The sequence below is a fragment of the Euprymna scolopes genome, chromosome 46, assembly GCF_053919585.1.
Source record: "Euprymna scolopes isolate OS-2025 chromosome 46, ASM5391958v1, whole genome shotgun sequence".
NCBI classification, from domain to species: Eukaryota; Metazoa; Mollusca; class Cephalopoda; order Sepiida; family Sepiolidae; genus Euprymna; species Euprymna scolopes.
This window is the reverse complement of record NC_136527.1, coordinates 121,709,436-121,734,422: the sequence shown is the minus strand read 5'-3', so window position 1 is coordinate 121,734,422 and position 24,987 is coordinate 121,709,436. Positions and strand designations below refer to the sequence as shown.

At 27.5% G+C, this 24,987-nt stretch overlaps 1 long non-coding RNA gene across 1 annotated transcript; it reads left to right on the top strand.

Moving 5' to 3' along the window:
- The first annotated feature begins 498 nt into the window (after nucleotides 1-498).
- Nucleotides 499-17,904, top strand: LOC145270763 (uncharacterized). Its single transcript, XR_013865552.1, has 2 exons — nucleotides 499-596; nucleotides 15,044-17,904. It is a non-coding gene; the product is annotated as an uncharacterized LOC145270763 (long non-coding RNA).
- The last annotated feature ends 7,083 nt before the right edge of the window (nucleotides 17,905-24,987 follow it).

The window sequence follows — 24,987 nt, the reverse complement described above, 5'->3', positions numbered from 1 at the left end:
CAGTGCACAGAATTACGGCTTACTCAAGTTACCAATGCCACTTAACCCTCGCAAAGGCATTTTCACATACCTAGTTAGAGGTGTCAAAAATTCCCCCCAAATTCTGATTCAGCTAACAAAGCACGCACACTCACAAGTTATCCTAATAAGTTACGATTTTCCATAAAGGTCAGTTTAGAGTGAGAATACACTTCCCTTAAAAGTCATCCCTTTTCTTTTTTCAAATATCAACTAATGCCTGGGAGCATGGCTTCTCCGCACTGAACAAATACCACAAATACCAGATCTGTCGTCTGCTTTAATTTAATATCAATTTAATGAAGATGAAACTTTCAATCTTTTTTCTCCATGTAAATATTAAAATATTGAGATAAATAAAACAATATTAATTTTATCCGTGATATTCACCAAAAATATCGGTTCTATTTCGAAATAATTTCATTTTTAATTTTCTTCTTCAATTTATTTCTGCGAACTTGTTTTTCCGTTCGCCATCTTGAATTTGAATTTCAGTTTTCGAAGTCATTCACATTTGAAAAATTGTTTTCTTTATAAAAACAGTTAAAGTCAGTCGAAATCAGATTATAAAACAAAAAGTAAGTATTACTACATGAATTTAGTATCGATTTTTTGTGCATTTGCAGAATACGTTACAAATGTAAGGGAGATAATTACATGTTTACTAAACAATCATTATGAAAACTTTTTTTAAAGATTTTTTTTGTCGATTGTTTTTAATGTTTTTATTTTATTTTTATTAATGATTAAAAACATTAGGAAAACAACAACTATTTTATCGTTTATTAAAAAATATTTTAAATGAAGTAAAGAGATTTCTCACTGTTTTTGATTTAAAATAATTTTTTAAAAGAAACAAAACAATCGACGGCATCAAATCTCTAAATAAATAAAACATCATTTCATCTTCTCGAATTTTTTTTCCGAGCAAAATAAACTCGTCAACAGTGGAAGAAAAAAAAGTTTGCAAGAATGTTTTTAACTGATTACATTATGAAGATTTTTTTAATTAAAAAAATAATGAAGAATCTAATGATTTGTGTTTTCGTCGTCCCAAACTCTCATTATTTTGAGTATTTGTTTAGTAAATGTTTTTATCTTCGTTGCATTTTTTTGATATGTATGTCTTTTGGTTTTTATTAATTGTCGAACGTATTCTGTTTCAGGGTTAATTATTTATAAACTTATTACTTAACATTAGGCACCGCCAAAAATGGCCGCAAAATCAAGTTGTTGTTGTTTTTTAAAACGAAATTACATTTATTAAAATCCATTATTTCTGAGTAACTTTTTTTTTCCAGAAAGATAAAACCCTGAATTTTATCATATAGAAAACAGAATAATGTAAAACTTTTTCTACTATTTTTAATTCAATTTTAAATGTTAAATTTTCCCAAAAAGTTAACAATTGACATTTTTTGTCTTGCACAAAAAACGTACTTAAATATTTAAAAAAAAGGGTTTTTGAAATAATTAATTAATTTATTTATTGTCTAACTAAGATTTAGGATGATTTTCTAAGAGAATATGCAAAAATATTATAATATAAGTACCTGAATTTCAAATAATTCCACTTATTCATATAGCTAACCAGATTTCGCGTCGATTTCGCGACTCTGTTTACGTTTGCGTCTGATAAGGAGAAAACTATGGAAGACCAAACAGGCCAAAAAAACTTATTTTTCAGTGACGAAAATTTCAATGTATTATTAAGCTGAGGCTGGCCAGTACCAGATGGGTGACCATTTGTATGCGTTTGGTTTTTAATGTGTATGTGTGTGGGGGCCAGGCTCCCCAAAATGGGGGGGGGGCAATTTAAAGCAGAATAAAAAAAAATTATTTCAGCGCGTTTGGTCCACCGTAGTCGAAAGGCGGCAAATGTTTTCAAACGGGATCGAAAAAAAATGATGCTATTTTTAACACAAAGGGCACAATATTTATCGAATTTTTTTTTTTGGTATCGATTATTCAAAGCATGCCCTGTTTAATAATGGTAATGCATTATTCGGCTCGCTAAAAAAAAATTGTTAATTTATTTATCAAAAATTTTAAAATAGCTTTTTTCGTATAAATATTAAAAAAATTTTTTTTTTGTTTTGCTTAACTTAAATTAATTATTTTACTTAACATATTCACCGAATTTCACACTTCAAAACTCAAAAGCGGGATAATTAAACACAATCGAAGTTCTGATATTCAGACGTCAAAATAATGCATGCAAACAATTTTTTTTTTTTTTTTAATCTATAATAATAACCTTACAACAACACAATATGTTGATTTCAGTTTCAGATGATTATTTTAAGCATATTTGTTCCCACTTCAAAACAAGGGGGGGTTTTGTAATCAAAAAAATATATATATATAAATATCGTTTATGAAAAATAAGTACACTGTTATAAAGTTCATTCTTCTCCTAATAATCGCTGAAAATTTCGTATTGATCGGATAATTACCTGATTTTTGGTAGATTTTTAAAAAGACGGTCCGTCAAAAAGTACTGACCTGCCCCCCCAGTTTTGGCGGTGCCTACTTAACATGAGTGTTGCAATAAAAAAATTATTTAAAAAAAAACAGATTTAAAATTCTCTTCATTCAACTTTTTTTGTTTTAGATTTTTAGTCGTTGATTGTATTTGATGTTTTTATTTTGTTTTTAATAAATGATTAAAAAATTAGGAAACAACAATTATTTTATCGTTTACTTAAAAACATCATTTTTATCTTCTGAAAGTATTTTTTCAGAACAAAACAAACTCAGCGACAGTGAAAGATAAATAAATAAATAAAACAATATAGATTATATAAGATTCCAAATAAATGAAAGAATACTTTTAAACTAAAAATAGATTTGAAAGAATAATTTAATAAGTTGTTTACGTTTTCAGCGTCCCAAATTCTCTTCATTTTTATGAGTATTTGCTTATTAAATGTTTTTATATTCATTGCATTTTTTTATTATGTTTTTTGCAAACGTGTCTTTTTCTTTTTAGTAATTTTTTGTTAAGTGTTTGCTAAAAATGCGCTGGTTGACCACCTTTAAGAAGTTAGGTATTTGTTGGCGAACGTATTCTGTTTTGGGGTAAATCATTTAGAAACCTATTGTTTAACATGTGTAGAGGAGAGGGTGTTTTGTATTCTGTATTTTTACTTAACATTTTTATCCCAAATTCTTAAAAATAAGTCTTCCAGTGTTTAACCAGTGTTTTTGCTGTAATTTCAATTCTTAAAAATAAAACAAAAAAACAAAACCAAAATAAATAAAAAATACAAAACGAAATGTCCTTACAATTGCTATAGAAGTAAAATAGACATTACAACAAGCACTGTTTTCTTTTAATTGTATTAATGCATTTACGAATACATTAAAATAAACTCTGCTCTTTAGACTGTTGTTCTAATCCCCTTAAAATTATAAAAATTACTGAGTCCTCAAGACATTCTGTCTCCATGGCCAATCTGCTTAGAGAAGTACTCTATCTTGAAATTGTAATTTATCAGAATAGTACCCTATCTCTACAGACCGTTTGCTGAGTAGATGAGTAACTTTTTATCTCTGCCCAAAGAAGATCAATGGAGGTTTATGATCTGCAGTATAAAGAATCATCCGGTTAAATATTAATGAAACTTTTTAGCTGTGAATATAAAGCAAGAGCTTCCTTTTCGATCTGTAACTGTTTTTTTTTTCTACCAGAAACAGAGATCTGTACTCGTGTTCAATCGTTTTTTTGCTTCTCTTGCATTTTGTGTAAAATACAGGGGCCTATTTTTATATGAGCTTGCATTGCTAGTGAATAATAGATCTAGTTTTGGGTAAGCATGCGTGAGGAATAGATCTCACGTCAGGGTTTTTATAGAATGCCTTTTAGCATTCAGATGGCAATTTTCCATTCAGTTGGGTACTGTAATAGGTGTGTCAGAAATTTCGTGAAAAATATTGAATAATTCCACCCCCTGTCTTTCCAAGAGAAATTACGAGTTTTTTTTAATATTTTATTCACAGTTTCGTGTTAGGGGTGTCAAAAATTCCTACAAAAATTCTGATACACCTAGTCCTGTAAGTCATGCATATTGGAAATAAAAGTCTTGCTACCCCCCCCCAATCTTTGTAATTTTTAAATATATTTCACAGCAGGCATATCCTTTATACATGTAACCTTTTCAAGGTCTGGTCTTCTACAGTTTTTATCGATGATATGTCTCTGTGAGAAAATAACACTTTTCTTCTATTTCAAATCGTAAATCCTCTATCCGAGAGAATATTTTGTGGATCGGTGTTGCTCCCTGGTTTTACTTAGTATGAAAATATCATTCAGATCTGATATCACAAAACCAAAGTATCCATAATTTCTTGTAAAATGGTCGGTGTCACCTTTGTAGATATTCTTTCTTCTCTGGTCTTACTTATTATGATAGTATCAACCAGGTCTGATATCACGAAATCAAAGCTGCTCAACATAATATTCAGAACTAAAATGGTCGGCACCACCTTAACTACAAGAGGTAACCTTTCGAATTTGAATAATATTAAAGACCTTGATAAAAAGCAAATTTGCGCTATTTTTTCTCAACTGGAATTTAAATGTAAATATCACTCAGATATACATTATAGAATATCTTTACTCTCTTTAACTTAGTGAAAACGGTTTTAGCGCTAAGAAGTGGGTCTTTTATCATCGAGCTTAAACCCACGCTAAAGTCAGTAAAAGTTTTTTACTTCTTTTTTATATAGACTGTTGTGTATTGATTGAGTTCAACTTTTCATAGAATGCCCGTTTTAACAAGTATTTCAAACTCATAAATATTCTCAAATAAAGCGAGCAGCAGATTTCTTTATTTCTTAAATACTGGTTGTGTATTATCTTAGAGTTTCAATCTGGCTGATATTTGGTGCATTTTCCCAGATTGGATGAGAAAATTTCAAATAAAATTTCTTTATATACTTTAGATTTTTGTACACTGTCGTTAGTTTCCACTTTTTAACAAACTATAGACAAAGAACACTAATTTAATTAACAAACTATAGACAAAGAACACTAATTTAATTAACAAACTATAGACAAAGAACACTAATTTAATTAACAAACTATAGACAAAGAACACTAATTTAATTAACAAACTATAGACAAAGAACACTAATTTGATTAACAAACTATAGACAAAGAACACTAATTTAATTAACAAACTATAGACAAAGAACACTAATTTAATTAACAAACTATAGACAAAGAACATTAATTTAATTAACAAACTATAGACAAAGAACACTAATTTAATTAACAAACTATAGACAAAGAACACTAATTTAATTAACAAACTATAGACAAAGAACACTAATTTAATTAACAAACTATAGACAAAGAACACTAATTTAATTAACAAACTATAGACAAAGAACACTAATTTAATTAACAAACTATAGACAAAGAACACTAATTTAATTAACAAACTATAGACAAAGAACACTAATTTAATTAACAAACTATAGACAAAGAACACTAATTTAATTAACAAACTATAGACAAAGAACACTAATTTAATTAACAAACTATAGACAAAGAACACTCATTTAATTAACAAACTATAGACAAAGAACACTAATTTAATTAACAAACTATAGACAAAGAACACTCATTTAATTAACAAACTATAGACAAAGAACACTAATTTAATTAACAAACTATAGACAAAGAACACTAATTTAATTAACAAACTATAGACAAAGAACACTAATTTAATTAACAAACTATAGACAAAGAACACTAATTTAATTAACAAACTATAGACAAAGAACACTAATTTAATTAACAAACTATAGACAAAGAACACTAATTTAATTAACAAACTATAGACAAAGAACACTAATTTAATTAACAAACTATAGACAAAGAACACTAATTTAATTAACAAACTATAGACAATTTTAAATAATTAACATTTCAACCTTTTCCAACTCATCAACGTATCTGTGTGTTCCTTAATGACCCCTCCAGAGATACAACAGCTATTCGTAATAATAATTTGATATCAGTCAATTTTTAGGAGAGTAATGTAGCCTCAGAAATAATATGGTAATCATTTTTTTACTAATTTTTCTAAATAACTTTGTGAATTTTTTCTTCATTTTTTCATAAATTTTTTTACTAATTTTTCTAAATAATTTTGTGAGTTTTTTCTTCATTTTTTCATAAATGTTTTTACTAATTTTTCTAAATAACTTTGTGAGTTTTTTCTTCATTTTTTCATAAATGTTTTTACTAATTTTTCTAAATAATTTTGTGAGTTTTTTCTTCATTTTTTCATAAATGTTTTTACTAATTTTTCTAAATAATTTTGTGAGTTTTTTCTTCATTTTTTCATAAATGTTTTTACTAATTTTTCTAAATAATTTTGTGAGTTTTTTCTTCATTTTTTCATAAATGTTTTTACTAATTTTTCTAAATAATTTTGTGAGTTATTTTTTCATAAATTTTTTTACTAATTTTTCAAAATGATTTTGTGAGTTTTTTCTTCATTTTTTCATAACTTTTTTTACTAATTTTTCTAAATAATTTTGTGAGTTATTTTTTCATAAATTTTTTTACTAATTTTTCTAAATGATTTTTTCATAACTTTTTTTACTAATTTTTCTAAATAATTTTGTGAGTTTTTTCTTCATTTTTTCATAAATTTTTTACTAATTTTTCTAAATAATTTTGTGAGTTTTTCTTCATTTTTTCATAATTTTTTTACTAATTTTTCTAAATAATTTTGTGAGTTTTTTCTTCATTTTTTCATAAATTTTTACTAATTTTTCTAAATAATTTTGTGAGTTTTTTCTTCATTTTTTCATAAATTTTTTTACTAATTTTTCTAAATAATTTTGTGAGTTTTTTCTTCATTTTTTCATAAATTTTTTTACTAATTTTTCTAAATAATTTTGTGAGTTTTTTCTTCATTTTTTCATAAATTTTTTACTAATTTTTCTAAATAATTTTGTGAGTTTTTTCTTCATTTTTTCATAAATTTTTTACTAATTTTTCTAAATAATTTTGTGAGTTTTTTCCTCATTTTTTCATAAATTTTTTTACTAATTTTTCTAAATAATTTTGTGAGTTTTTTCTTCATTTTTTCATAAATTTTTTACTAATTTTTCTAAATAATTTTGTGAGTTTTTTCTTCATTTTTTCATAAATTTTTTACTAATTTTTCTAAATAATTTTGTGAGTTTTTTCTTCATTTTTTCATAAATTTTTTACTAATTTTTCTAAATGATTTTGTGAGTTTTTTCTTCATTTTTTCATAAATTTTTTTACTAATTTTTCTAAATAATTTTGTGAGTTTTTTCTTCATTTTTTCATAAATTTTTTTACTAATTTTTCTAAATAATTTTGTGAGTTTTTTCTTCATTTTTTCATAACTTTTTTTACTAATTTTTCTAAATAATTTTGTGAGTTTTTTCTTCATTTTTTCATAAATTTTTTTACTAATTTTTCTAAATAATTTTTGGAGTTTTTTCTTCATTTTTTCATAAATTTTTTACTAATTTTTCTAAATAATTTTGTGAGTTTTTTCTTCATTTTTTCATAAATTTTTCAACCAAATTCTTCATTTTGATCCATTTATTAACTTTTTCCATATATTTTCATATTTTTACTTTTTTGTACTTTCCTTCATTTTCCCGATCATTTTGTCCTATTTTTCCATTCATATTTTCTTAATGTTAATTTATATTTCTTATTAATATTTTTATACATTTTTTACCTTTCAATCATTCTTGTTTCTGAATTCATTTCATCATTCAGTTTTTTTCATTCATTTTTCCTTCAAATTTTACCTTCCTTATTTGTTGCAATTTTTAATTTGCATTCTTTCAGTCGTTTTTGTTTCACTGTTTCATTAAGTTTTCATAATCTAATTGTTCAATCATTTTTATTTTTTGTGCCTGTGATAAAGAAGTTTACAGTCGTTTTTGATGATGTGATATTGCATTATGATGTTGTATACAATAAAAAGTATTGGTATTGTTCAAGACTCGTGAAAATAATGTTGTATTACATTATGATGTATACAATAAAAAGTATTGGTATTGTTCAAGACTCGTGAAAATAATGTTGTATTACATTATGATGTATACAATAAAAAGTATTGGTATTGTTCAAGACTCGTGAAAATAATGTTGTATTACATTATGATGTATACAATAAAAAGTATTGGTATTGTTCAAGACTCATGAAAATAATGTTGTATTACATTATGATGTATACAATAAAAAGTATTGGTATTGTTCAAGATCCATGAAAATAATGTTGTATTACATTATGATGTATACAATAAAAAGTATTGGTATTGTTCAAGATCCATGAAAATAATGTTGTATTACATTATGATGTTGTATACAGAAAAAGTATTGGTATTGTTCAAGATCCATGAAAATAATATTGTATTACATTATGATGTTATATACAATAAAAAGAATTGATATTGTTCAAGACTCATGAAAATAATGTCGTATTACATTATGATGTTGTATACAGAAAAAGTATTGGTATTGTTCAAGACTCATGAAAATAATGTTGTATTACATTATGATGTTGTATACAAGAAAAAGTATTGGTATTGTTCAAGACTCATGAAAATAATGTCGTATTACATTATGATGTTGTATACAAGAAAAAGTATTGATATTGTTCAAGACTCATGAAAATAATGTCGTATTACATTATGATGTTGTATACAAGAAAAAGTATTGGTATTGTTCAAGACTCATGAAAATAATATTGTATTACATTATGATGTTGTATACAAGAAAAAGTATTGATATTGTTCAAGACTCATGAAAATAATATTGTATTACATTATGATGTTGTATACAAGAAAAAGTATTGATATTGTTCAAGACTCATGAAAATAATGTCGTATTACATTATGATGTTGTATACAGAAAAAGTATTGATATTGTTCAAGACTCATGAAAATAATGTCGTATTACATTATGATGTTGTATACAAGAAAAAGTATTGATATTGTTCAAGACTCATGAAAATAATATTGTATTACATTATGATGTTGTATACAAGAAAAAGTATTGATATTGTTCAAGACTCATGAAAATAATGTTGTATTACATTATGATGTTGTATACAAGAAAAAGTATTGATATTGTTCAAGACTCATGAAAATAATGTCGTATTACATTATGATGTTGTATACAGAAAAAGTATTGATATTGTTCAAGACTCATGAAAATAATTTTGTATTACATTATGATGTTGTATACAGAAAAAGTATTGATATTGTTCAAGACTCATGAAAATAATGTCGTATTACATTATGATGTTGTATACAAGAAAAAGTATTGATATTGTTCAAGACTCATGAAAATAATATTGTATTACATTATGATGTTGTATACAAGAAAAAGTATTGATATTGTTCAAGACTCATGAAAATAATTTTGTATTACATTATGATGTTGTATACAGAAAAAGTATTGATATTGTTCAAGACTCATGAAAATAATGTCGTATTACATTATGATGTTGTATACAAGAAAAAGTATTGATATTGTTCAAGACTCATGAAAATAATGTCGTATTACATTATGATGTTGTATACAAGAAAAAGTATTGGTATTGTTCAAGACTCATGAAAATAATGTCGTATTACATTATGATGTTGTATACAAGAAAAAGTATTGGTATTGTTCAAGACTCATGAAAATAATGTCGTATTACATTATGATGTTGTATACAAGAAAAAGTATTGATATTGTTCAAGACTCATGAAAATAATGTCGTATTACATTATGATGTTGTATACAAGAAAAAGTATTGGTATTGTTCAAGACTCATGAAAATAATGTCGTATTACATTATGATGTTGTATACAAGAAAAAGTATTGGTATTGTTCAAGACTCATGAAAATAATGTCGTATTACATTATGATGTTGTATACAAGAAAAAGTATTGGTATTGTTCAAGACTCATGAAAATAATATTGTATTACATTATGATGTTGTATACAAGAAAAAGTATTGGTATTGTTCAAGACTCATGAAAATAATGTCGTATTACATTATGATGTTGTATACAAGAAAAAGTATTGGTATTGTTCAAGACTCATGAAAATAATGTTGTATTACATTATGATGTTGTATACAAGAAAAAGTATTGATATTGTTCAAGACTCATGAAAATAATGTTGTATTACATTATGATGTTGTATACAAGAAAAAGTATTGATATTGTTCAAGACTCATGAAAATAATGTCGTATTACATTATGATGTTGTATACAGAAAAAGTATTGGTATTGTTCAAGATCCATGAAAATAATGTTGTATTACATTATGATGTTGTATACAGAAAAAGTATTGATATTGTTCAAGACTCATGAAAATAATATTGTATTACATTATGATGTTGTATACAAGAAAAAGTATTGATATTGTTCAAGACTCATGAAAATAATGTTGTATTACATTATGATGTTGTATACAAGAAAAAGTATTGGTATTGTTCAAGACTCATGAAAATAATGTTGTATTACATTATGATGTTGTATACAAGAAAAAGTATTGGTATTGTTCAAGACTCATGAAAATAATGTCGTATTACATTATGATGTTGTATACAAGAAAAAGTATTGATATTGTTCAAGACTCATGAAAATAATATTGTATTACATTATGATGTTGTATACAGAAAAAGTATTGATATTGTTCAAGACTCATGAAAATAATGTTGTATTACATTATGATGTTGTATACAAGAAAAAGTATTGGTATTGTTCAAGACTCATGAAAATAATGTCGTATTACATTATGATGTTGTATACAAGAAAAAGTATTGATATTGTTCAAGACTCATGAAAATAATATTGTATTACATTATGATGTTGTATACAAGAAAAAGTATTGATATTGTTCAAGACTCATGAAAATAATGTTGTATTACATTATGATGTTGTATACAAGAAAAAGTATTGGTATTGTTCAAGACTCATGAAAATAATGTTGTATTACATTATGATGTTGTATACAAGAAAAAGTATTGGTATTGTTCAAGACTCATGAAAATAATGTCGTATTACATTATGATGTTGTATACAAGAAAAAGTATTGATATTGTTCAAGACTCATGAAAATAATATTGTATTACATTATGATGTTGTATACAAGAAAAAGTATTGGTATTGTTCAAGACTCATGAAAATAATGTCGTATTACATTATGATGTTGTATACAAGAAAAAGTATTGGTATTGTTCAAGATCCATGAAAATAATATTGTATTACATTATGATGTTGTATACAAGAAAAAGTATTGATATTGTTCAAGACTCATGAAAATAATGTCGTATTACATTATGATGTTGTATACAAGAAAAAGTATTGGTATTGTTCAAGACTCATGAAAATAATATTGTATTACATTATGATGTTGTATACAAGAAAAAGTATTGGTATTGTTCAAGACTCATGAAAATAATGTCGTATTACATTATGATGTTGTATACAAGAAAAAGTATTGGTATTGTTCAAGATCCATGAAAATAATATTGTATTACATTATGATGTTGTATACAAGAAAAAGTATTGGTATTGTTCAAGACTCATGAAAATAATGTCGTATTACATTATGATGTTGTATACAAGAAAAAGTATTGGTATTGTTCAAGATCCATGAAAATAATTTTGTATTACATTATGATGTTGTATACAAGAAAAAGTATTGATATTGTTCAAGATCCATGAAAATAATTTTGTATTACATTATGATGTTGTATACAAGAAAAAGTATTGGTATTGTTCAAGACTCATGAAAATAATGTTGTATTACATTATGATGTTGTATACAGAAAAAGTATTGGTATTGTTCAAGATCCATGAAAATAATGTTGTATTACATTATGATGTTGTATACAAGAAAAAGTATTGATATTGTTCAAGACTCATGAAAATAATGTCGTATTACATTATGATGTTGTATACAAGAAAAAGTATTGGTATTGTTCAAGACTCATGAAAATAATGTTGTATTACATTATGATGTTGTATACAGAAAAAGTATTGGTATTGTTCAAGATCCATGAAAATAATTTTGTATTACATTATGATGTTGTATACAAGAAAAAGTATTGGTATTGTTCAAGACTCATGAAAATAATGTCGTATTACATTATGATGTTGTATACAAGAAAAAGTATTGGTATTGTTCAAGACTCATGAAAATAATGTTGTATTACATTATGATGTTGTATACAGAAAAAGTATTGGTATTGTTCAAGATCCATGAAAATAATTTTGTATTACATTATGATGTTGTATGCAAGAAAAAGTATTGGTATTGTTCAAGACTCATGAAAATAATATTGTATTACATTATGATGTTGTATACAAGAAAAAGTATTGATATTGTTCAAGATCCATGAAAATAATTTTGTATTACATTATGATGTTATATACAATAAAAAGTATTGGTATTGTTCAAGACTCATGAAAATAATTTTGTATTACATTATGATGTTGTATACAGAAAAAGTATTGGTATTGTTCAAGACTCATGAAAATAATGTCGTATTACATTATGATGTTGTATACAGAAAAAGTATTGGTATTGTTCAAGATCCATGAAAATAATTTTGTATTACATTATGATGTTGTATACAGAAAAAGTATTGGTATTGTTCAAGACTCATGAAAATAATGTCGTATTACATTATGATGTTGTATACAGAAAAAGTATTGGTATTGTTCAAGATCCATGAAAATAATTTTGTATTACATTATGATGTTGTATACAGAAAAAGTATTGGTATTGTTCAAGACTCATGAAAATAATGTCGTATTACATTATGATGTTGTATACAGAAAAAGTATTGGTATTGTTCAAGATCCATGAAAATAATTTTGTATTACATTATGATGTTGTATACAAGAAAAGGGATTGGTATTGTTCAAGATCCATGAAAATAATGTCGTATTACATTATGATGTTGTATACAGAAAAAGTATTGGTATTGTTCAAGATCCATGAAAATAATGTCGTATTACATTATGATGTTGTATACAGAAAAAGTATTGGTATTGTTCAAGACTCATGAAAATAATGTCGTATTACATTATGATGTTGTATACAAGAAAAAGTATTGGTATTGTTCAAGATCCATGAAAATAATTTTGTATTACATTATGATGTTGTATACAAGAAAAGGGATTGGTATTGTTCAAGATCCATGAAAATAATTTTGTATTACATTATGATGATGTATACAAGAAAAAGTATTGGTATTGTTCAAGATCCATGAAAATAATTTTGTATTACATTATGATGTTGTATACAAGAAAAAGTATTGGTATTGTTCAAGATCCATGAAAATAATATTGTATTACATTATGATGATGTATACAAGAAAAAGTATTGGTATTGTTCAAGATCCATGAAAATAATTTTGTATTACATTATGATGTTGTATACAGAAAAAGTATTGGTATTGTTCAAGATCCATGAAAATAATTTTGTATTACATTATGATGTTGTATACAGAAAAAGTATTGGTATTGTTCAAGACTCATGAAAATAATGTCGTATTACATTATGATGTTGTATACAAGAAAAAGTATTGGTATTGTTCAAGATCCATGAAAATAATTTTGTATTACATTATGATGTTGTATACAGAAAAAGTATTGGTATTGTTCAAGACTCATGAAAATAATGTCGTATTACATTATGATGTTGTATACAGAAAAAGTATTGGTATTGTTCAAGATCCATGAAAATAATTTTGTATTACATTATGATGATGTATACAAGAAAAAGTATTGATATTGTTCAAGATCCATGAAAATAATTTTGTATTACATTATGATGTTATATACAATAAAAAGTATTGGTATTGTTCAAGACTCATGAAAATAATGTCGTATTACATTATGATGTTGTATACAAGAAAAAGTATTGATATTGTTCAAGATCCATGAAAATAATATTGTATTACATTATGATGTTGTATACAAGAAAAAGTATTGGTATTGTTCAAGATCCATGAAAATAATATTGTATTACATTATGATGTTGTATACAAGAAAAAGTATTGGTATTGTTCAAGATCCATGAAAATAATATTGTATTACATTATGATGTTGTATACAAGAAAAAGTATTGGTATTGTTCAAGATCCATGAAAATAATATTGTATTACATTATGATGATGTATACAAGAAAAAGTATTGGTATTGTTCAAGATCCATGAAAATAATATTGTATTACATTATGATGTTGTATACAAGAAAAAGTATTGGTATTGTTCAAGATCCATGAAAATAATATTGTATTACATTATGATGTTGTATACAATAAAAGGGATTGGTATTGTTCAAGACTCATGAAAATAGTATTGTATTTACGTCAGTTTAGTTGTATATCATATGGCAATAGATATAGAAGGTATATTTAAATGACTTTACAGTTATTCGTTATAAAGTTGTATATTAAAAAGGAAGGAGACATGGGGCAGAGAAAGGCACAGATTTTGTTTCATTGAAAAATAAAAACTACCTTTAGTTTACAAAGTAAATGAGAAAAGTTAATATTCTGGTTCCTTTTGCAAATAATTTGTAATTGGGAAATATTGCATGATTAATTATTTTACATCTTTGGATAAAAAAGTATTAATTAATTATATTTTATAATTACATTATGTATGTATTATGAAATTCTAATAATATTGATTACATGATTCATAATCAGACGCCACGAGTCATGTGCCCTTGGTTTTTTTCAGAACGTTTTTAATCAGTAGTGTTCATAAATTCATACATATCTATAAAGTATACAAGACGTTTTATGTTATTACTCTTTAAAGTAAATGTCTGAAAATTTTTTTTAATAATTAGTTAAATTTGATCCGTATTGCATAACCATTTTCTTATTATATTTTGAATTTATTCAATAACGAGTTTGTGCTTTTAATAAGAATTTACATTATAACTGAATTTTAATACATGACACGTAATTAAAAAACTTATTTTTTTAATTACAGAATCTACATTGGTGAAAAGAATTCTACAATTGAATTTGAATGCATCTTAATCCCATTGGTGTATAAGATCGTCTAAAAACAATTGAAAATTTCTTGGAGATATGATAAAAGCCATAACTCATTTTTATCATATTTGATAAAAAATATATCAAATTGTTCTTGTATCATTTTTGTTTTCTCATTTTAAAATATAACATTTATAAATAATTCTAAAATACATAACTGCAAAAAACCAAGAATTTATTTTAATTGAGACATATGCAGTCACACACAGAAGACAAACCACATTATTGCGAAATATGTGGTTCTTCTTTTACACAGAAGCAAAATTTATTGCAGCATATGCGAACACATACTGGAGAAAAGCCACATTCTTGTGAAGTATGTGGTTCTTCTTTTACACAGAAGTCAAATTTATTGCAACATATGCGGACACATACAGGAGAAAAACCATATTCTTGTGAAGTATGTGGTTCTTCTTTTACACAGAAGTCACATTTGTCCCATCATATGCGAAAACATACAGGAGAAAAACCACATTCTTGTAAAGAATGTCGTTCTTCTTTTACACTGAAGTCAGATTTATTCCGTCATGTTCAAGCACATACTGGAGAAAAACCACATTCTTGTGAAGTATGTGGGTCTTCTTTTACACAGAAGCAAAATTTGTCACAGCATATGCGAACACATACTGGAGAAAAACCACATTCCTGTCAAGTATGTGGTTTTTGCTTTTCACAGAAGTCACATTTATTGCGACATATGCAAACACATACTGGAGAAAAGCCACATTCTTGTGATGTATGTGGTTCTTCTTTCACACAAAAGCAAAATTTGTTGCAACATATACGAACACATACTGGAGAAAAACCATACTCTTGTGAACTGTGTGAAGCTTCTTTTACACGGAAGTCAAATTTGTTGCAGCATATACGAACTCACACGAGAGAGAAGCCACATTCTTGTGAAGTTTGTAGTTCTTCTTTTACACAGAAGTCAAGTTTGTTGCAACATCTGCGAACACATACTGGAGAAAAACCATACTCTTGTGAAGTGTGTGGTGTTTCATTTACACAGAAATCAGATTTGCTCCGTCATATGCGAACACATACGGGAGAAAAACCATATTCTTGTGAAATATGTGGTTTTTCTTTTACACAGAAGACAGATTTGTTTCGTCATGTGCAGACACATACTGGAGAAAAACCACATTCTTGTGAAATGTGTAGTTCTACTTTTTCACGAAAGCAACAATTGTTGCAGCATATGCTAAAACACACTGGCGAAAAACCACATTCTTGTGAAATCTGTGGTTGTTCATTTAGAAAGAAAATAAGTTTGTCACAGCATATGTTTAAACATACTGGAGAAAAACCCTATTCTTGTAAAATCTGTGGTTCTACTTTTACACAGAAGTCACATTTGTTGCGGCATATGCGAATACATACTGGGGAACGACCATATGCTTGTGAAATTTGTGGTTCTTCTTATATACAGAAAACCAGTTTGTTGCAGCATATGCTAAAACATTCAGGAGAAAACCCATATTCTTGTGAAGTATGTGGTTCTTCTTTTACACAGAAGTCAAATTTGTCACAGCATATGCAAACACACACGGGAGAAACCCCTTATTCTTGTGAAGTATGTGGTTCTTCTTTTAGAAAAAAGGTAAGTTTATCACAGCATATGATGAAACATACTGGGGAAAAGCTGTATGCTTCTTAAGTGTGTCGTTCTTTTAAAAAAGAAGTAACTTTTGTTGGAGCATATGGAAACACATACTGGAGAAATATACTGGTCTCAGCAAAGACAACAAATGCAGGTTCTGCCACACAGATGTAGAGAGTGTGAGCCACCTGATTTCTAGCTGTAAGGTTCTGCTAGGGGACGGCTACTATACAATGCGACACAATGATGTATGCAAATATCTCCACTGGACGATCTGCAATAAGTTAAATATCGAATGCAGCAAGAAGTCATGGGAACATATACCCAAAAGAACAGTCGGAAACAAGTCATATACCATCCACTATGACTACAGCCACGTACCTAGAAAACGGAGCTATAAAACCTTACATTGTAATATGGGACAAGAAGAAGGAAGCAACCTTGGTGGAAGTTAGTGTCCCGAATGATGCTGGGTTAAACAGAGCTGAGAGGGAAAAGGTTACTAAATACCAGGGTCTTATGTATGACATGAAAAGAAACTGGAACCTTAAGAAGATCTCTATCATTCCAGTAATTATAGGAGCAACCGGACTTATGAAAAAGAATTTTACAAACTATCTTACAAATATACCAGGTAAACCAAGTGCAAAGGAGATTCAAACAATTGCACTTAAAGGGACGGTTAGAATCTTAAAAAGATCTCTCGGTTGGAGTGTCTAAAATAACAGGTGTATGTTGCCCATCCCTGGCTTAAACAAAATGATAAGAAAAATGAAAAAATAGAGAAATACTATATTCTTGTGAAACACGTGTTTTAATACAGAATGCATGTTTCTCGGAGCATATGCTGAAAAATGCCAGAGAAATAATCCTATTCTTGTGAACACACTTGAAACAACTATCACTGTCTATTTTTACACCCAATTTTATCACCTCCTATTCTTGTTTTTAGACGCCATCTTTTAAGTTACTACGCTATTTTGTCCCAATTCAATTATCTCTATTTTTTAAAATCTTCCTTCGCAATCTTATATTGTATTGAAAAGACAAACTCATTAAATGTGTTGCTAATATTTTACATAAAACTAAACTTTGAACAAACACATTGTAAAGCACTCTGCAACCAATCAACTACCCATGCCAGTTATATTGTATTGAAATGACAAACTCATTAAATGTGTTGCTAATATCAACTACCTGTTTCTTTATCTTTACATGCGGATTCCCATTAATGAAAACGACACAATGCGTTCACTTGGTTTACTGGCATCTTATTTTATTCTTGCACCATGATATCCGTCACCGCCAAGGGACATTACTCTAGCGGTGTAACCTGAGATTAGTTCCTCAGGCAACATCTTGTTTATATGTTTTATACATTTCGGCCATTTATCACTGTCTATTTTTAGACCCAATTTTATCACCGCCTATTCTTATTTTTAGACGCCATCTTTTAAGTTACTACGCTATTTTAACCCAATTCAACCTCAAAACTTCGTTTCATTTTATTTACTTAATCTATCACAGTAATATTTCATTACGCAATCTTTTAAATCTCTACGATATTTTAATCTTTAGACATAATCCACTATGCTAGTTTACTCTAATTTATTATTTTCTCTCATAAAATGTATACATGTACAGTGATGATCATATTTAATGGCACGGTAAAATAAAAGTTAAATTTTGTCTAATAAATTCTAAACAGGGATTAAATTAAAGAAAATAACAAAGTATATTATGTATTTTTAACTGGCCTTTCCGATGCAGCAATCAGATTTTAGAAAAAATAAATAACAAAGGAATAACATAAGGAAAACACTCTGCTGTCCCCCATCATTATATATAGCCCCAAATCTTCCGACTCTCTCATCAATGACCACCCCTCTTGAAAAAGCCGTAAATATCGGGCAAAACGTTGAGTATTCATGTCCTTCCATCTCTATTTTATTTCATATATATATATGTATTATATATACATATAATATATATATACATGTATATATATATATGTATATATATACATATGTATATATATATACATATGTATATATATAATATATAAATATATGTATATAATTATATATAGAGAGAGATAGATAGATAAATCGATAAATAAAGCATTTCGGCCACTTATAATGAAACACGTAAACCTAGAGTTAAACTAAAATTGATGGCATTCTAAATGAATAATACTTAATGAAACGCGAGCAGATAAATTTATTAATGCAAAAACCATACAAATATTTTTGCATTCGTTTATATGTTTTATACATTTGGACCAATCTTGAGTGCAATGTATTCTTTATAAAATTCAATCATCCAAAAATAAACTTGATAGAAAAATAATATTAAGATTATTTACATTTAAATGAATAGATTTTGTGCCGTTATATATTTACATTCAATCGCGTCGACCAGTATTTTACAAAATGGTCGACATATATATATTATATATATATATGTATATATATCGATCATTTATACATACATATATATATATATATATATATATATATGTGTCAACCATTTTGTATATATATATATATTCATGTCGAACATTTCGAAAAATACTGTTATTGAATTAAATATTAGAAATTAAGTTATATATATATACATATACATACATATATATTTACACTGCGTGTCAAATTATTAACAACAGAACAGCTAGGAAAAGGTAAAACTACCCTCGAAATATCGAAAATCATAGGAAGATACCTACAAACTATGAGGGACTTTATCAGGGAATATACAAAGATAGGTAAGAGAGCTGATAAAAGTAAATCTAAAGTTGTTTTACGCCATTCTCTACTCCAAATTTAACGTGAAGTTGTTAAGAACCCTGGGCAGCCAAGTCGAGAAGTCTTTGAATAAGCCGGATAAAAGAATGTCTCAAAGGCACTCGATGTCGTCTCCTGAAAGAAGTAGTAAAACCTCCATTAAAGCAACATCACATACAAAACCGATTGAAATGGGCAGAGGACAACATGAAAGGTTTTGTTCTTGGATGAAGTGCGTGTCACTCTTGATGGCCCAGGTGACTGGAGCAAGTGATGGGTCCTGGATGGACGACATCGTCGTCTACATTTAAGGTGCAAGAGGTATCACGAGGAATAACTGTTGATGAAATCACAAATTTGACTAATTCTGTGGACCAACGTCTTTTACAAGTCCTTCCTAAAAAGGATTGCATATCTCCTATTAATTATGCCAATGTAGAATTTTTTATGTAGTTATTGTGTTCTAAGCATTTTCCTAGTTCATTTAATGTTTGAAAATTATTTCAATAAACAAGTTAAGGGTATATAGTGTTTTTTCTCAACCTCGTTAATAACTTGCCACTGAAATCAACAGATATTCTTATCTTTTTAATAGTTTCGCTAATATTACTTTATTTAAAAAAATAAAGTGCAAGCGTCTTTAAATAACTTTCAGTTGGACTGTCTTGTCAATTCGTACATTGTTTTGTTTGGAAAAGTATATGCGAGTCTGTTAATTTTATATTCATGTGTTGCAAAAAAATGAGTTTGAAACAAACTTTATTTTAAAAAAAAGTGCAAGCGTCTTTAAATAACTTTCAGTTGGACTGTCATGTTAATTCGTACGTTGTTTTGTTTGGAAAATTATATGCGAGTCTGTTAATTTTATATTCATGTTTTCCAAAAAAATGAATTTGAAACAAACTTTATTTTTTAAAAAAAAGTGCAAGCGTCTTTAAATAACTTTCAGTTGGACTGTCTTGTCAATTCGTACATTGTTTTGTTTGGAAAATTATATGCGAGTCTGTTAATTTTATATTCATGTGTTGCAAAAAAATGAGTTTGAAACAAACTTATTTTTAAAAAAAAAGTGCAAGCGTCTTTAAATAACTTTCAGTTGGACTGTCTTGTCAATTCGTACGTTGTTTTGTTTGGAAAATTATATGCGAGTCTGTTAATTTTATATTCATGTGTTGCAAAAAAATGAGTTTGAAACAAACTTTATTTTTAAAAAAAAAGTGCAAGCGTCTTTAAATAACTTTCAGTTGGACTGTCTTGTCAATTCGTACATTGTTTTGTTTGGAAAATTATATGCGAGTCTGTTAATTTTATATTCATGTGTTGCAAAAAAATGAGTTTGAAACAAACTTATTTTTAAAAAAAAAGTGCAAGCGTCTTTAAATAACTTTCAGTTGGACTGTCTTGTCAATTCGTACGTTGTTTTGTTTGGAAAATTATATGCGAGTCTGTTAATTTTATATTCATGTTTTCCAAAAAAATGAGTTTGGAACAAACTTTATTTTTAAAAAAATCCAAGCAGGGAGAAAAAGGGACAAAAATGGTCCAATCGCTGATCACTTACTTACGATTTATGACTTTTGGACTATTTATTCATGTGTATTTGGCATGTGTGTGTACGTATGTGTGTGTATATGCGTATATGTGTGCCTCTACGTGATTACGTTTGTATATCTGTGCGCATGTCTATATACACATGTGTTTATTTCCATGTGTATGCGGGGTGGAGGGGGCTCCCGTAAGCCGTGGTGAAGGCAACCCTCTAGGAGAAGCAAATCCCTTAGTTAAAAAACATAAAGCAGGAGACCAGTACCCGCATTGAGCTGGTCTGCAGTTTGACTTGTTGCTGGCTATCTTGCTCTTGCTTGTTGCTGGATGTCAACATTTTGACCCGAGAGAGAGAGATTTAGCTGTCGTACAAAGCTAAAACTCTGTAACACCATCAGGTACAGATACTCCCTCAGGCTATAAGAAAAAAAACGGTCCTATTGCGATGGAAAAGTTGTGACGCATGTAGGTCTGAAATGCTGGAAGCATGTAGTAATTGATCTGCCATTATTATATGTATCTATGTATGTATATATTTATATATGTATGTATGGGTGTATGTATGTGTGTGTATGTATATGTGTATGTGTGTGTATGTGTGCATGTATGTATATGGGCGTGTGTATGTGTGGGCATGTATGTATGTGTGATTGAGTGCATATTTACGTACATGTATGTATATGTAGGTAAGTGTGTCTGTATATATGTATGTGCGTATGTGTACGTATGGATTATGTATGTATATGTCTATGTATTTGTAGGTGTGTATGTATATCTGTATGTATGCATATTCATGGTGTATGTACATATATGTGTATGTTTACAGTTATGTGTGTATCTGTATATATGTATATTTGCGTTTAAATACATATATATGTGTGTGTATGCATGCCAATTACCGTCTTGTGTATGTTTATGTATACGTATGTCTATGTATGCATATATGTAATGTGTATGTATGTATACATATATGTGGGTAATTTGTATGTGTGTATGTGCATATGTCTTCAGTGTCATGTCTGCTTGTGCGTGTGAATTTTTTTCCCCGGCAGGAATAAAGTTGTTGTTATAGTCGGGCTCATGGACTTTCAGTACCTGATGGATGGCACTCGTCTAACAAGACGTTGCCATCATTATGCATGTATGTATGTATGTATGCATGTAAGTATGTATGTGGGTATATATATAGAAATTGAGACAGGCTGAAAACTAAATGAGATGACAGCATGAATACAGTATCACACATGAAAGATTTATTTTTCATGTGTAAATAAAATATTAAAATTCCTTTGACTTTCTTAACACCAGACAAACATTTAAGATGGTCATCTAACTACAGTGACACATTAACGAAATATATATTAATTTTGCATAAATAATTCAAACCTGTTGTAAACGCAAGTAAACACCAGACAAACATTTAAGATGCTCATCTAACTACAGTGACACATTAACGAAATATATATTAATTTTGCATAAATAATTCAAACCTGTTGTAAACGCAAGTAAACACCATACAAACATTTAAGATGGTCATCTAACTACAGTGACACATTAACGAAATATATATTAATTTTGCATAAATAATTCAAACCTGTTGTAAACGCAAGTAAACACCATACAAACATTTAAGATGCTCATCTAACTACAGTGACACATTAACGAAATATATATTAATTTTGCATAAATAATTCAAACCTGTTGTAAACGCAAGTAAACACCAGACAAACATTTAAGATGCTCATCTAACTACAATGACACATTAACGAAATATATATTAATTTTGCATAAATAATTCAAACCTGTTGTAAACGCAAGTAAACACCAGACAAACATTTAAGATGCTCATCTAACTACAGTGACACATTAACGAAATATATATTAATTTTGCATAAATAATTCAAACCTGTTGTAAACGCAAGTAAACACCAGACAAACATTTAAGATGCTCATCTAACTACAGTGACACATTAACGAAATATATATTGATTTTGCATAAATAATTCAAACCTGTTGATAACATAAGTAAACACCAGACAAACATTTAAGATGCTCATCTAACTACAATGACACATTAACGAAATATATATTAATTTTGCATAAATAATTCAAACCTGTTGTAAACGCAAGTAAACACCATACAAACATTTAAGATGCTCATCTAACTACAGTGACACATTAACGAAATATATATTAATTTTGCATAAATAATTCAAACCTGTTGTAAACGCAAGTAAACACCAGACAAACATTTAAGATGCTCATCTAACTACAGTGACACATTAACGAAATATATATTAATTTTGCATAAATAATTCAAACCTGTTGTAAACGCAAGTAAACACCAGACAAACATTTAAGATGCTCATCTAACTACAATGACACATTAACGAAATATATATTAATTTTGCATAAATAATTCAAACCTGTTGTAAACGCAAGTAAACACCAGACAAACATTTAAGATGCTCATCTAACTACAGTGACACATTAACGAAATATATATTAATTTTGCATAAATAATTCAAACCTGTTGTAAACGCAAGTAAACACCAGACAAACATTTAAGATTGTCATCTAACTACAGTGACACATTAACGAAATATATATTAATTTTGCATAAATAATTCAAACCTGTTGTAAACGCAAGTAAACACCAGACAAACATTTAAGATGCTCATCTACCTACAGTGACACATTAACGAAATATATATTAATTTTGCATAAATAATTCAAACCTGTTGTAAACGCAAGTAAACACCAGACAAACATTTAAGATGCTCATCTAACTACAATGACACATTAACGAAATATATATTAATTTTGCATAAATAATTCAAACCTGTTGTAAACGCAAGTAAACACCAGACAAACATTTAAGATGCTCATCTAACTACAGTGACACATTAACGAAATATATATTAATTTTGCATAAATAATTCAAACCTGTTGTAAACGCAAGTAAACACCAGACAAACATTTAAGATGCTCATCAAACTACAGTGACACATTAACGAAATATATATTAATTTTGCATAAATAATTCAAACCTGTTGTAAACGCAAGTAAACACCAGACAAACATTTAAGATGCTCATCTAACTACAGAGACACATTAACGAAATATATATTAATTTTGCATAAATAATTCAAACCTGTTGTAAACGCAAGTAAACACCAGACAAACATTTAAGATTGTCATCTAACTACAGTGACACATTAACGAAATATATATTAATTTTGCATAAATAATTCAAACCTGTTGTAAACGCAAGTAAACACCAGACAAACATTTAAGATGCTCATCTAACTACAATGACACATTAACGAAATATATATTAATTTTGCATAAATAATTCAAACCTGTTGTAAACGCAAGTAAACACCAGACAAACATTTAAGATGCTCATCTACCTACAGTGACACATTAACGAAATATATATTAATTTTGCATAAATAATTCAAACCTGTTGTAAACGCAAGTAAACACCAGACAAACATTTAAGATGCTCATCTAACTACAATGACACATTAACGAAATATATATTAATTTTGCATAAATAATTCAAACCTGTTGTAAACGCAAGTAAACACCAGACAAACATTTAAGATGCTCATCTAACTACAGTGACACATTAACGAAATATATATTAATTTTGCATAAATAATTCAAACCTGTTGTAAACGCAAGTAAACACCAGACAAACATTTAAGATGCTCATCTAACTACAGTGACACATTAACGAAATATATATTAATTTTGCATAAATAATTCAAACCTGTTGTAAACGCAAGTAAACACCAGACAAACATTTAAGATGCTCATCTAACTACAGTGACACATTAACGAAATATATATTAATTTTGCATAAATAATTCAAACCTGTTGTAAACGCAAGTAAACACCATACAAACATTTAAGATGGTCATCTAACTACAGTGACACATT